At 35.9% G+C, this 13449-nt stretch overlaps 1 long non-coding RNA gene across 3 annotated transcripts; it reads left to right on the top strand.

The window, feature by feature from the left end:
- Positions 1 to 570: 570 nt before the first annotated feature.
- LOC102801590 (uncharacterized) lies at positions 571 to 12911 on the top strand. Of its 3 annotated transcripts, none has more exons than XR_013419034.2 (4): positions 571 to 688; positions 10801 to 10962; positions 11832 to 11929; positions 12607 to 12911. It is a non-coding gene; the product is annotated as an uncharacterized LOC102801590 (long non-coding RNA). The 3 variants fall into 3 exon arrangements; XR_438633.3 differs by having other exon boundaries at positions 593 to 789; XR_014928108.1 differs by lacking the exon at positions 571 to 688 and adding an exon at positions 1096 to 1166.
- Positions 12912 to 13449: the final 538 nt, after the last annotated feature.

The raw sequence follows: 13449 nt of genomic DNA, 5'->3' as shown, positions 1-13449 counted from the left end.
ATCAAACGAGAACATGTACGAAAATATTGCAAGACAGCGAGTTGATTGAATTAGGAACGAAAATGTTATGATCGTTACCTTTCCATTATTGCAATTATTAAAGCTACATTACGGGCAACAAAATGTATAAGTTTAACTTTACTATTTTAATTTAATAGATGTTTATAGTATATAATAATAAAACAAAGATGCCACTTTAATTAAATGAAATGTACTAGGCTAAGGTACTGTTGTTAAAATCAAGGCAATGCAAAATGTTAATTAGTTGGTGATATGTGTGTTCCCGCCGCAGTTGTGTAATAATTGTTGCTATAGAACAATGACACACTGCACGTCCGTCCGAGAAAATTGATGTCCGTTTTAACAAGATTCTCACGCCAAAATTATCTGCACCAATATAAATCCCATCAAAAAAATTAGCGCATAAACCCCCAACCCACGTCGAAACAATTGTTCCGCCCTCTTGATGACGTTGGCTCCCCTGCGGATTCGCGATCCGACATTTTAAATTCATCGATTAAATTATACGGTTTCCATGGAAGCTGATTAACTATTTTCCTGTATTTATTGGGACTCGCGGACATAAAAAGGCAGAAATAAAAAGGCATCGGTACGCTTCACAGCCTGGACATCATTGGCAGGACACGATACTTTCTTGTAATAATTTATCCACCTAGTTGCTTGAGAAGTAAGTACATTTCATAAACTCATTGGCAAGGCGGCTTTCGGACAGGAAGTTGATAGCCCAACTGACGCACTCCAGCTACCCGGATATTTGCCCCATACCACGTAAGTGTTTGTTTAAAGTGCTCCAACACACACCTGTTTCTAATCTCTTTCTTAGACCCAATTTAACAGTTTTGTGCTATTTTACAAGTTCTTTGTTTAGACAGGGTAGACGTGCATGGGAATAAGACCAGCGAGGGTGATTATTAAAACACCGTAACCATGACAGAGCAACCGTTTAGTCAATATCAAAAATCAAGCATTTTGTTTTACGACGAGCTTTAGCGCATTTAGTTAAGTCAATATAGCGATGGGTCGTAGTAGGTGTTGTCAACCGTATATTAAGGGGCATTCTGTGTCGATTCTCCTCAGATTGAGTTTCTCGCTTTCTGAGTCAATAGGCGATATATAATCAGGGACTAGAGCGAGCTCAAGCGAAGGTAAGTTTCACGGCGGTGTAGTTAATTTTGCTTCTACATCATTAATCAATATAGCACGAAAACGTGCTGTGGCGCGATAAACTGAGTTTGGATAGTGTATATTTCATTCCATAATATTGAGTTTATTGGTTAAAATTCAGATTTTAGCAATTTATCTCAGCGGTGATTTCTGTGACGACGGCGTATAATGACCTATAACGCTCTCATGTCTGATAATAACTTAAATTATTAATTTTGTAATCTTAAAACATGAATCTCATATTTTATTGAGTAATATTCGTTTTATAATATTTTTTAAGCAACAAAATCAACTTTTAACATTCGTGTGTCCGATTTGTTCTGTAGAACGGTCAGTATGCCCATTCTTTAGGGTTCCAATTCAGAAATGACGTTTAATATGCACGTGATGTGGTGTACTCAATACCAATGAATATATGTGTTTCAATATTCATCTTAATTGGCAATGAACCTGTAAAGTTGTGACTACTAAAGCGGTAGACTGCGTATTTTGGTGACGTCAGATTGTTGAAATATTAATGATTGTTTTGGGTGTTATTAAACACTCGTGGATGTCCAGGGTGTTAAGCAGGCAGCTGTGGCGACTTGCTGATATTTGTTTCTAATACATACCTGTAGCCGCAGGTGATCAACGGTCTCTATTGAATTAAATCTCAATTAAGGCCCTCGGCCAATAATGAACTCCAATTGAGGCAAATGTAACATTTCCCGATGATAAGAACGTTTGATAGAATTCAATTATTTTAAAATCAAGCAAGGTGTCTGCTTCTACTTTTCCGTTATATATTGAGTATTATGTTTTGCCGCTCTCAAGTCGCCCTCCTGTCTGTATAGCTTCCTTTGGGGAAAACACGGTTTATCTAACAAATACTGTGTTTGTCCACATTCTACAACTAATTGCCAGTCTCATTTGAGGTACAAGTTTCGGATCTTATGTGTGCGCCACAGTCTCTTCAGTAATTTAATTTATAACGTTGTGAATTATAGATTCTGTATATGACTGTAAAAACAATAACATGTATATTGGACAAATTTGTGTAAAAATGTTTTCTCTGATAATTTGTAATAGCGCGTATTGAGACAACATTTATGAGTTCCGATACTCATCTGAAATATCGCCGAAGATCAGATATATCCTTCCGCGAGATATCGTTTCGGAAGCTCAATAAATCGTATAACATTGTGCCAACATGCTACCTTACATTGGTATTGCAGCACATTGCTCAGTATGCATAAACCGGGTAATTGTGATGTATCATACATTGTCAATGCCCTATAAAAGACATGTATTCAACGCAACGCAACGTGATGTCTTGCTGTAAAAACCAGCCGCTCAGTAACAGTCAATTGATGATGATACGATACGACAAAACGGCCGTAACCCAGCATTTGTGTAATGATGATCTCGGTATGACTGTGACGGAAAATAAGTACATTAGTCAGATCACAGTGACTGGTATGCGACTAGGCATAGACTGGAAGAATACAAATGGCATATCAAATGATCATTTCTTGACACGCGGGGAATGCAAATTACGCATCAGTATCTGTCAGCGCCTCTCTGTCTATATCAAGTAAGAATCGCTCAACCTGTGTGAATGCAAACAAGATACACGTTTTTCTGTCGATCTTAAATCGTCATTGAACGTTTTACAGCCACTTTAAAGGTGTTGTCGGTGAGATGAATTTATGTTTACACCGTTACGAATGTGCTAGAACCGAACAAGATGATGGCCTATCGCGTAATAACAAAGTGGAAAAGTACTGTCATATGACAATTGCCCGTTACTCATTATGTGAGGAACATTCCAAACAAACCATCGTACATTTCTTATAATATGAACAGTTAATGAAAAATTACGTCCTTATAGTTCCACGCTAGCCGACTTGTAGTGTTTAATCATGTCATATGTGTCCACCACTGCATGTGCCTACGAAACTCTCGCGGAGTAGTCCTACTACGCAAGGCTTCAATTCAAAATGCAATAGTTGTTAGATTGTTAAACGACATGCAGCATTAGATAATTAAAAAACACGAAACCCATATGACCGAAAAGAACTGTTTCAATACTTATTGGTCACGTGTTACTTTATTTCTAGTTAGGCCTAATGTATATTTACGTGTTTGCGTCACACCAGAATTGAACTGAGAAACACCTCTCATAGTTTTACATTTATACGAGTTGCAACAGTCATGTCAAGGGATGGCAACAGAACTTCTAAAAATGTCAGAGTTGGTGAACGTGCGGTTTATTAGTACGTAAGCTTGTTCTGAATAATTATCAAGGAATAATACAGGATTTATCGTGTTATAGTGAAGTATAATTACGGTTTCCCAACACATTAGTACGAATGAAAATATAAGTAATACTCGACACAATCGACCTTTATTGCTACCTTAATATAGACATCCACAAAAGCCACTGTAACGGCACGAAGAAGTAGACGTTAACACGGATTCTCAGAATCACAAACTATTCTAATTCAAAATACATTAGATATATGTCTAGCACGATTTCTTCACAAGCGTGTCGTAACGAGATCATTGGGTTATATGATTCGCGAATCCCTTTATTGTCCGTATATTCCCATAGATCGGTGGACGATAAATGGAATTTTGTTGTACAGCAGTTTGCTTTAATTGGATTTGTTTATGTTGTCCTCTAATTAAAAGCAGTGTGTGTTTCCCCTGATGACTCTAATAATTAGTTAGTGATTTATCACACAATCACAATACACTCGCTTTTAATATGCACCATTACCTGCAACTTTATCGGAATATTCTAGGAGGTTAAATTAACACAGACAGTCAGTGTTCAAACCAAAGCTATCAGGTTACTTCACAAATGAGTATAACCCCAATTTGATATGCATAGAAGGAGTATATTTACAATTATAGAAATGGGATTTCGCTGTAATGAGTGAAACACAGAGTTGTTCCCCAACACGCTATACCACAATGTACATACACGTACTGTAATCAGAGATTTAAACGAACTCTTTATAAAAAAGAAATATTGAAAAGTCAATTCAGAATTCAAATTACATATTGATACATGACACCCAAGTACGTTCAACGTTGTCAGATTGATATTTATTCAGGAAATTGACGTTCGTCTTATTTTCTATAAATTAATTTGGCCCGGATTCGGTATTGACGTAAATTTCGTTCACGGTTATCCCCCCCCCCCCAAGTTTAAGGTGTTCCATTGTTCCGCTGCAATGCGTGTGTATTACCATAGAAGCATAGCCTGAGCTCAACTTGAGGTCTGAACACCAATCACCTTTATTTACAATTTACAACACTTAACGTGTACCCGAAAATAACACCCGTAATTTTAGTAGTTTTCGCATAAACCGTGTCCACGACAATCAAAACGTAGCAAGCACTATCTGGCGGACAAGTGTAGCGATAAAACAAGATAGCGGCAAATACACAGAGCAGATTAAGCCCATCAATTTGTCGAAAATCCGTAATCAGAGATCGATTTTTAATGTTCTCTACGGATAAATTGACGATTTTATGGGATAATAAAAAGGGCCGTGTAATATATTTCTCCCTCATTCATATACACCGTGTATTCAGCAAATAAAAGAGCGAATAATCTTAAATAGATTATGTATTTTATAAGGAAAAAAAGCATCAACTTAAGTCAAGTAGAGAGTATCAAAAACATCGACACAATTTCCCACGTGAAGTAAATGCATAGTGATTATAAAATTAAAAATGATCCTTTGCCTGCACACACGATGCGTTAAAAAGAAAATATAATATGATTATATGCTACACGGTGCCGCTTCTCTTTTATGTTTACCTGGCCCCATGGGTGGAGTTCTTATCAAATTTGTGTTTGTAATTTGTTTTATGAAACGTTGCTATTAATTTAATGAATATTGTGAACAAATTGCCATGGGAGGCATCTGATAAGACAACACTATTCTTGAATTTTGTTTCATAATTATTGCTCTTTCCTTGCTCATTGTACTTCCTGAATTAAATTCCTCGTTTTTACGCAGTGTCAATATACCGTTATATCAACCACTGTATAAGACGGTCACGCATACTGTCGTTTTTTATTAGATGCCGTAAATCACAAAACACAATCCTGGGACATGTAACCTCGGTAATAAATCCGTTATCTATAGGAAAGATGAATATCATTAATTCAGCATCGTTGGATTCCGCATTTGAATCATTTTTTTAACATCTTGTTTTTAAACATACGATTTTTCCCCCTTCTAGTTTGCGTTTCAAGGCCGACATTAGAACCAACGTGATTGTCTTCATTATTGTATTTTTACTCATTTACTAATCGATGAAGGAAAATATTAAAAAATGATTTAATAACATGGGAATGAGGTCAGATAAAGTTCATAGAAGCATGCAGATAACTGGTTATTTTAGGTTAGAGAGGGGACGTAGAAATATTCGCCCGTATATAGTGAATACAGTACTTACATATGTATGCCGATGCATTTAGAGCAGTAGTAGCCCGGCAATCTCAACTCTAAAACGCGATGGCATTTCGACCTGGACAAATTTATCAATATATGGAACTATTATCACCTAATTCGCAATGGTGCAGCTAAGCAACATGTCATGCAGGAAAAATAACTTACTGTCTTCTAGTCTGTATCATTACTGGAACCTTTGACAGGAAAACGGTTCATTTGTATCGAAGTCGCGTGAGTTTGTCAATTTTTGCAACCCCGCCAACGTTTTAGTGTTTTGTATACGTATCTTGATCTTTGATTTGTATCTTGAAACCATGACACGTTTTGCGAATATATACACCTTCAAATGTAAAGAATGGCTTAACTTTATTATGAAATATTTTTGGATTTGTACAAGACTATTTCATGAATTATGTGGGAGTATCATGAGAACCACGGCCGTGAACGTTAGCGGTATTCTGAGTAAATGGAGATCGATATAACTTAGTATATTTAGTTAATGGCTCGGCGCATTGATAAAACCAATTAATTCAATCAATTATAAGTTAAAGTGCATTCAACGTCCATGATCAATGGGAGATTTCCGTTCTTCTAATTGTTCTCACGTTCAAAAAAAAAACAAAAAAAACAGACCTGTAAATTGCACTGAACGTCCCTGGACTCTTCTTGATATTCACAGGTTTTGTAGGTTTAGAATGCAAGTGTAACCAATCTATTACAATCAAATATTGCCTCCTACTATATATTTACTCACTAATGAGCGTACTTTTACCTGTTAAAGTTCGAACTAATTGCACCAAACACACATTACGCGTGAATGTTACACTGTCATCCGACTCCGAGGTGATGTGTGGAGGTTAGCGTCACTGTAACGTGCATTGCCTCGGGGGGGGGGGGGGGGGTTTACATACGTTAACGAATTCCGATGTTACCTGTAAAACAAATAAACTAACTTTATAGTTGCTAGAGTTCAGCTGTGTCCCTTGGCAGTAGCCGTGTCACAAGCAGTGTCTGGATTTCAACAAACATATGAAGACGGAAAACCCGCCGTTAGCCGTTACCGAAAACAGCGCTATGGGATCGATTTCTGTATTGCTAACAGGCAGTTGTTCGGTGAATATCAAGACAATCATTTGTAAATAATTAAACTGAAATTGATAAATGAACACATCTATTATTCTAATATACCTCAAAAAGACCCACTTACTTACATAACTGACTTATTCCGTTGGATATTTTGTGTGTTCATCAAGCCACAATCATTTATCCATGCTACACAGAGATCATGATTATTTTTCAACAAAATGAATTACAAAATATGATAGAATTACTGCTCAACATACACGCGATAAACATGCAAATTTGTCGAACTCGTGATAGAGTAGGCCGGCGTTAGAAAGCACATCTGAATTCCACCCTCTGTATAATATTGAAGATAGTTGCGCTAGAAAGGATTAATTATATTCAATAGACTATAAAGATTATTAAATAGTAGTCATGCCTTTTTATTTAAACATATAATACGACAATTTATCAAACATACAAATCGTGCAGAGGAAAGATGCATGATGAGTTGTATATTTCAGTTCAAAGTTGAAATCAACGCATTGAATCTCAGAGATAAAAAAACAACAGCAAAATGGTTCAAAAGAGAGAGAGGCACAAATCTGTGAGTCACCTACGCCGATGCAATATCAAGACGCTGAGGGTAAGATTTGCAAACGCTCTCCATGTCTCCGCGTGAGTAATAATGTTGGCGCACGCACACTTTATTCAGTATTCACGAGACTGAATCATCTGTTTAATCTCCGTGTAAGAACTCATTGTAGTGATGACGACGATTACTTGTCCTACATCTCAACATCGATGACTATCTTGTGAACAAGTCAATGTTATCCTATAGTAGTCTTTACATAAACGTTGTATCCCAGTCCCCCCTATTTTATCAACAACGTATTCTTTCGAGTATTCACTCTCAGAGTATTACTTCAGCCCAGCACCTCCTGTCTGTTAATCGATTAGTATGTTTAGCAAAGTTTATATTTGAATGAAATTATTTAGTTGCACACATTTATACAGGTAAATATTCACACGACCTTGCTTGAAGTTTACCTGGTTACACCGGCGCGTAAGGTGAAACAGTTTAAGGGACACATGCATCTAATCCCACATTCAACAATTGATCTTTTTGTGATTACCCGTCACATGTACCCAGCGCAGTCCGTGTGGGAACATACCAGGTGTCCCATTATGGTGATGGTTTGGCAAACAGGTGATTATGTTTATTCTTAGCATGCCGGATTATCCATGTCGGCGAGTGTATTGTATTGTACATTTCATGCACAATTAAAAAATGTCCCACCGAAAACCACTACAAAAGTTTTAAGAAATACAACGGAAATATTTTGTTATTTAGTCTCATTTTAGACGATTTGGTGATATTTTTTTTCCCAAATATTTGAGGAGAAATAAACATAAGTGAATTAATTGTAAGATTATCGATATTGTAGCCTCCCCTTAGTTTAATCGAAAGAAATACCGAGCGACTCTGCGTTTTGCGATAATATAGCCATTCATTTCCTGCTATTATAATTATTTTTCCGATCACATTCAATTTCGTTAATAATGGAAATTAAGTTAGCAATTGAGTTTCGTAAACTGGATAAAGACTTCCCATGTTGACCTTGTTCCATTGCATTTCGAGCGTTAAAAGACTTATTGAAAATAAATAAATAAAAATATATAAATAAGTTTATTTTTTTAGCAATGCAATGTAAAGAAATGTTTTTTTTTTTTTTTTTCAAATCACATGAAACGATTGAATTTTCCTCTTTGTAACACGATACTTATACGTTGTTCAACAAAACCGATTATATATGAATACGGAATACCGAATTATTATTTTTCAGAACACGGTGACATTTAAAACGGCGTTGAAAGTAACGCATCACCATTCTGAAGAAACATTTCATACTGCCTTGAACTAATAACAATGACAAACATGGGGATTGTTTTCATGAACGGGTTGCGTGTGATTATAACAGGACGCGCCACGTTGCACTAGAAGTCTCGATTCAATATTGTGTTTTATTTCACCACAAAGCGTCGATTAATGTGAATAGTGACGGGTTAAAATAATAAATGGACTGCGTTACATGCGATTGGCGTCGGGTTTCTTCTATTTCGATTACCACTAGCATCAGTCCACTTTAAATGTCAATTATTATAGATTCTTTTAATTGACTTATATCGTCAGTGTAATGATATTTTGTAGCTTGGGTTACCGGGTTTTACCTAGTTACTCACATCATTTAACTAGATAAAGATTGATCGATTAACAATGCAGTCGCCGTGCCAAACAATAACAATTCACTGCCTTCGCCACTGTTTCTTTATTTTTAAACTGATATTAGTTTCTATAGAATTGACAATGTCGTTACTTTCGTGGCGATTAGTAAGCTGTCAAGGCTTTGAAAACAAAAAAATAGATTACTAGAAGAGTGAAACCGTCACAGTTGGAATATAATTGGTACTTGACAACACTTTACTAAAAGATCATTGTTTTCAATATAATGTAGACGTTTATTTTACGCTTGGAATATCTCCATCAATATTGTGACAGTTTGTACGCGGCTGCCACGTGTAATTATCGTTGCAAGTAATTGTGGGAGATGTCTCCGTTTGTTGACAGAGTATCGATAGTTGTGATGATGTCATACGATTTGGGGACTTACATATGTAGATATAATCATATTTGGTTTATAGTAATTGTATATTCAAGACGTGTGCTAAAGGATTGGTTGTACATTTCATATGTACAATACAACCCAGTCCATCACGCTGTTTAACTGTCAGTTTCAATAGCTGTACGAAAATAAAACTCGGTTATATTTCAAATTCAGGCTCTAGTCATGCATCGATAGTATCTGTTCATGTCTCGTGTGTATGTGACAGTCTGAGAGTAGCACTGCAGCGAAACAATGATTCGAGCGAAATAAAGTCACGTTTGAAAAAAAGCTCTCAATTTCTGCTGTATATATATATATATAACATAACGCATCATTATTTTTTCTTCTGTTTCAAAAACCAATCATATTTATTTTTTTAAACCCAATTGCAGCGAACACCTCAAATTGATTTCGCCGTTATGTGCCGGTAGCATTGTCTATCGCCAAAGCATTTCACGGGTTATTAGGTCCACCATCTGACTACGGATAAAGTTGCGCTGAAAATGTATTGTTGTATGGCACAATTAGGCGTATTTATGTACATTGTCAAATGACTCGTAAACTTTATAATTAACAATCACATATTAAGGAGTATTGCAAATGTGAAATATCCTGAGGTTATGTTAACCGTGAATGGAGGAAATTGTCACAGACTTATACATTTAGTAACCCCCCCCCGAATGCTGCACGTGGATCGTAATGATTTAATGAGTTTACTCCCACACAATGCTATTGCACTATGGGTGTGTGTAAATCCGTCACCACGTGGTAAAGTGCAAGTGGCATGAGCTCAAATTACTATAGTGTGATCACCTGAACTAAAATAAAAAATAGAAAACTCAGATCAGTGTGATATATTTAGATAATATATGTACAATCGCTTAAATTTGTGTTTCTTAATCTGTTGTGCCCAGGTTATATATATTAAAAACAATACTTAATGCTGGACATTGTTGTTTTTCATGTGAAACCAAATTGGGAAAACCGATGTGCCAGTATGAAAAAAAAAATAGTTTCACAAAATAAGTACTTTTTTTACATCTGACCACTAGCAGGAAAAAAAAAACATGCGAATACGTAGTGGTCTTTCCAGAAAACATCCCATCGTCGGACGAATGGCTGCCATTTGTGACTCATTGTCAGTTCTGTCACAGCGTCAGTCACCTTTTCCAACACGAAAGTTCATTAGCTCCGTGTTTGTATGACGTCATACAAATGGCTGAGCGTCTCTATATCTCATTGGTCGAGAGCATCATTCTCTCATACTTAAACTGCGTAACCAAGCTGACCCAATACTGAGTCGAACCGTGAGCCACGAGTCAGTGCATCGAAAATTTCAATGCTATTTGACGACTGACATTTCTGAAAGCGTGTTCCAGACATACAAGCGAATTATTCTTTAGACTTATTCGCCTTTTTTATTTCGTTTGTAGCATGACGTCCGTAAAAATTTTAGCTATTTTGTTGGTCGTTTCACTCACAATATCAGTGGTGATCAGGAACTCAGAGGCAGGATGCCCCGCCGCTGGATGTAACCCCGAACTATACGGATCAAGGTGGGGAAAAAGGTCGTACCAAATTTCAGACAGGTTCAGGTAAGATCATATATTCATTTCCGTCAATAGACAGCATATAGCAATACATTAACGACTAGAAATTGTAGCAGTATATTAGACGTAACATACAAGTAAAGGAAGTGTTGTAGCCAAGTTTTTGTTCTAGATTTTCGATAAATGAGATTAATAACATACAGTTTGATTGATATGATCATTCACAAAATGCAATCTTTACGATTATAAAAATGACTTCAAAATTTATGTTTTCGAAACAGTAAAATTAATTTGTAAATATACCGCACGTGTTACATCATTTGTATGCAGTGTTGTGAAATGAACATTACCTGTTGTACACGAATGATATTTCATTTTATATGTGAATATATTATTATATTGTGTTACCTGGTCTTTAATCGACACTCTGCCCACACTCGGGTCAATTGCAATGCAATATAGTTTGTTCTTTCTTCACAATTTTTATAATTATTGACACTGGCACAAGAACCTAATAAACCACAATGGCAGTAGATCAAATTGTTTAAAAATAATAAAAAGGTTACTAAATCTGAAAAAAAAAAGTTTCCCTATAGCACACATGTCTAAAAATGAATCGAATTCAACGACAAGGAACATGAGCTGGTATTTGACCGTCGTGAGACAGGACCCTACTATTATGGGGAACAATGATGACCTACCAAAATGTGTCAGTACGTCCACCATTTAAAAAGCTGGTCTCACAAATTTAAGGCTTGGCTTTTCATAATAGATGGAATTTATGTATTTGTGAGTCTAAGTGGCTCCTTTCCATGACACACATGTTGACTAATTTGGAACACGATGACGTTGAAGTTATGTGAAAATTTTGAATTTAGTAATCCGAATATTTCTATATTTTTTTGTAATACCAGGGAGGCAATAAAAAGACTGTCAGAAAAAAGGAAATTTGAGCAATTTTTAGCTGGCCTCGAAGACGAAGGATTAGATGACGATGATCAACCATGATAAGGTAACGTAAGCTTACCTAACTTTCTTTCCAAGTTATCACTAGAAGTTATTCCATAAAACTCATCTTGAAACTTGGACCCCCATCATCCGACCAATCTCTTGATTGTGTAGATACCAGATGGGATTTGATAAATGTCACATGCAAGTGCGGGCATAGAAACATAGAAAGGTGTGTGTCAGTCGAAAACCCTATTTGTGGATTTCGTACCTTCGTCCCACGTTTCAGATAATATGCGATAAGTATGATTGCGTGTTACATATCCTTCAAAAGAAATATAATCATTTTGCGAAAATATTTGAAGAAAATTTACATTTTGTATCGAAACTGCGTAAACTCAGCTGTCAATAATATGAAGATTGCCCCCTAAAGCTTCATGTTATCAAAATACCGTTTTCCCTTTTCCTCACTGATTGCCAATATTAATGACGCTAATGACGCCACAAATCACAACGCCTAAGATGATTGTATTGTTATGAAATAGAATTCGAAGTGCTGCTGATGTTGGCAAATGAAAGTGTCATTATTATTACTATACCAATTAGACAGGGTACTTTATTTTGATGGCCACGTTAGTTCCACATAATGCAGTATTTTCCCAGTCATTTTTTTTTTGGTTTATGTTTAAGTAAGAATTTATTTCATCTTCATACTTTATTCTATTCTGTTTTATCTTTTAGAATACCGACAATTCTGCTACGTAATATATCTTCTGTATAAAATAAAAACAATTTGTGGAGCTCTCTACCATGTTTCTTGTGATGTTCTCGTCAACATAGATAATTGTAGGAATACTGAACAACCAGGTGACTATGAATTGAAGATGGGATTCAATATATTCAATATGTTGCCACATCTGCGACAACTAATACCACCACCACTACAACTCACGAGTCATCTTAGTTACGTGTTTCTTTGATACTATTCACATTCTTTGTATCTTTCAAATTATATATACTGTAGTGCCAGGTGAAAAAAACAACAACCTTAGTTCGTATTTTTGCCGAATCTTGAAAGGAATGTCAGCAAGACTTAATTTTTCTGTAGTAGTACAAGCTAAAAGCTGCCGTAGTTCATGTTTTCTGTTGGTAAATTATAAGTACTGTACATCATTACTCGTATCTTTCGAAGAGTACCCACACAATATATATTTGTATGGGACATCCTGCCCATATCGTCACTAGCAGTTTTAAATTTTACGATTTTACAGTCGACCAAAACAATCACTTATTTAATGTTTCCCCGATAAGTTCTTGGAACATGCAAGGTCAGTTTGTCATGATGCATGTAATACTAAATAATAAATTACATTTGCAAGGATATTTTAAATGTAGTCTCTGTTTATTTTTGTTTTTTTGCTGATGTGAAAAGATGGCGTCCTTTTTAACTAACTGAGCGTCTGTATATAGCGACAGTATATGTCCGGCCTTGGTAATGTGTTTCTATGGCTGATATACAATATGCTTTTTGTAGTACATTATTCATATTATCATATCAGTTTAAAGAATGTAAATTATACGATA

This window comes from Saccoglossus kowalevskii, chromosome 21 (assembly GCF_978046115.1).
Source record: "Saccoglossus kowalevskii chromosome 21, keSacKowa6.1, whole genome shotgun sequence".
Taxonomy (NCBI): domain Eukaryota; kingdom Metazoa; phylum Hemichordata; class Enteropneusta; family Harrimaniidae; genus Saccoglossus; species Saccoglossus kowalevskii.
Note: the sequence above shows the minus strand (reverse complement) of the source record. Positions and strands in the feature narration are given on the sequence as shown.